Consider the following 2,634-nt stretch of genomic DNA (forward strand, 5'->3'; position numbering starts at 1 on the left):
GCACTCCTATTTATAGACATGTGAGCAATCAGTGGATCCAAGTGTCAATCATCAGTCTTCACTCGGCAATCCCCAGATCCCAACAACCGAAGGGACTTAATAGGCCTAGGAGGTGATCCACAAAATCCTAGCTATATGGTCTGAACAATGGGATGTCAGATCAGGGGGTTCATTTTTCAACAAGGTGTCCCTTGGGTTTGCCAAGGTTCTTGTGCTTGTTGGATTTTGTACACCACATGTAAACCTTTTGTTCCTGACATCATCTCCATCCCATTTTCTGCCATCAGGTTCTCTTCCAGTTCATATTTCAATTTCTTGATCGTCTACGTATTTCTCGGTAAATTTTATTTTGGTGTCTCTTGATTTAATTTCCATTTAAACCTTTTGCATGTCTTCTTTGATTAATTCCATTAGCATTTATTTAAAATGGAAGTCCATTGCTTACATAAGGGTGCATTGTCTCTACAGAGAGTAGGTTTCTTTTGTATTCATAAACCCTGGGGTATAATTTCTTTAGCAAAATAGTTGCTCAAGAACATACAGTCACGTTTCTTTTCTGGTCAGGTTTTCCAAATACCGAGGTCTGGACCTCAGTAACCTCAGTACTTGGTATGGCCATGACTAGGACATGTTCAACGGTTTAGGTAAAAAGTATGCTTATTCAATATTTTGGCTAAGGGTCAGATGGATACCTTCTGATACCACTCTAATGTCCGTGCACTAATTATGGAGCAAGAGTCAAGAAACCATTAGCATAGCGTAGCATAAGCACTAGAAGCAGGGGGGAAACAGCTAGCCTTGCTCTGTCAAATCTGCTTGTCAGCACCACACAATCTGTGACTTGGGGTCATCGTTGCGAGGTTGCCAGGCAACTAGAGGAGATTCCAGGACGTTATTCAAATCTTGTAATGTGAACAAAGGTGACAGATAATTAGTGTATTTGACCAGTGATTTAGATCTAGCCAAAAGGGTTTTGGGTTCTTCTGAAGCCAGCACACACTTGTTACCTCGGCATTTGGTTTATTGGTTGGCGACATTTGGTCACAAGGACCTTTCTCAAGACATGTATTAGTAAAGTAACATAGTGCTAACATACAAGTCATGTTAACCCAATAAACCACAGCTGTGTTGGTGTGCCCATGATCACACATATGAAAAAACAAACTTAAGTCAATGGTACGTTCCAAAGACATAACGTGACATAAAGTATATCATACCCGGCTTCCGGTCTTTTGACTTTCCCATAAACGTTTTTTCTTGTTTTCTGAACTTTTTAAGAACCATGCAAAGTGGGCTCAAAATCAGTCAAGATATTAAAGTAGGCCAACCATAGGCAACACATTTTTCTCTTGTGTCATTATAAATATAATATGTATATAATCCTACTAGAAAGCTATATACGTTAGCAAGCTTCAAAATCAGTCTGCTCTTGGCCCCTTTCACCAAGTTTCAAGAAAAGTAGCATGACGTTTCAAGTTAAGTAGTTTTCCGTAATCCTGCTGACAGACACCCAACAGACAAACCAAGCCAAAAGCATAACCTTCTTGGCAGAGGTAATAAATAAACATTAGACATGCTGGTAGGTACAGTATATTTTCTGGTTTCCAGTCTTTATGCTATGCTGACCATCTCACGGCTGTAGCTTTAAAGATGGTGTGCAGACATGAGACTGGTATCAATCTTATCATCTAACTCTTGGCGATAGCGCATTACCCCGATATTATATATAACTACTTCTTTAAAATGAGCTACAATTCTTTCATTGTTTTCTAAAATGACAAAAAAGGAATGCACAGTCAGTTCAGTCACAAGGTCTGGCCGTTTTCTTTGAAGTGTAGTACAGCACACTAGATAAGATCGCAGTGCTGACTTTTTGAGCTTCTTGTTTGAGGGTCTTTCATCCCCATTTGATTCACCATGTAGAAATTGTAGCCTTTATCTGAATGGTAAACCTCAACACTACTGTATCAACTACAGTGGCCTGAGTTTACACACCAACGATGAAGTTGATTGAAAAGAGGAATAAAAACAACATCTTTGGTTTTCTATTTTTCTGTCTACCTGGGGCCTGTTGCACGAAAGTAGAATAAAGATATCCAGGACAAGTAAAAAAAGGGTAGTTTGAGTTAATGTGATCTCTGGTTTTACGTTTGCCGAGCCAGGATGAAAAGGTGAAGCTATGTCCAGCCAGGTGGAGATAGCTGGGATGAACAGGTGAAGCTATGTCCAGCCAGGTGGAGATAACCAGGATGAACAGGTGAAGCTATGTCCAGCCAGGTGGAGATAGCTGGGATGAACAGGTGAAGCTATGTCCAGCCAGGTGGAGATAACCAGGATGAACAGGTGAAGCTATGTCCAGCCAGGTGGAGATAACCAGGATGAACAGGTGAAGCTATGTCCAGCCAGGTGGAGATAACCAGGATGAACAGGTGAAGCTATGTCCAGCCAGGTGGAGATAACCAGGATGAACAGGTGAAGCTATGTCCAGCCAGGTGGAGATAGCTGGGATAAGTGCACATTCACAGCTTTCTTAAATAGACCACGGTATCCATCACAGATTTACTGATGCAGAGACGGAGAGAAAAAGCCAGACAGACTGTAGCGGACCGACTGAATGTGTGAGGGTGTAAAAAT

General features: G+C 41.2%; 1 long non-coding RNA gene across 1 annotated transcript in view; it reads right to left on the reverse strand.

Moving 5' to 3' along the window:
- Positions 1 to 2,024: 2,024 nt before the first annotated feature.
- LOC116686391 (uncharacterized) overlaps positions 2,025 to 2,634 on the reverse strand; it is a 2,184-nt gene continuing 1,574 nt past the window's right edge. The window contains exons 2-3 of the long non-coding RNA XR_004331237.1: positions 2,608 to 2,610; positions 2,025 to 2,035 (exon numbers count right to left, since the gene is read on the reverse strand). This is a non-coding gene — a long non-coding RNA (uncharacterized LOC116686391). The remainder of the gene's footprint in view (positions 2,036 to 2,607; positions 2,611 to 2,634) is intronic.

Source organism: Etheostoma spectabile, unplaced genomic scaffold (assembly GCF_008692095.1).
Source record: "Etheostoma spectabile isolate EspeVRDwgs_2016 unplaced genomic scaffold, UIUC_Espe_1.0 scaffold362, whole genome shotgun sequence".
NCBI classification, from domain to species: domain Eukaryota; kingdom Metazoa; phylum Chordata; class Actinopteri; order Perciformes; family Percidae; genus Etheostoma; species Etheostoma spectabile.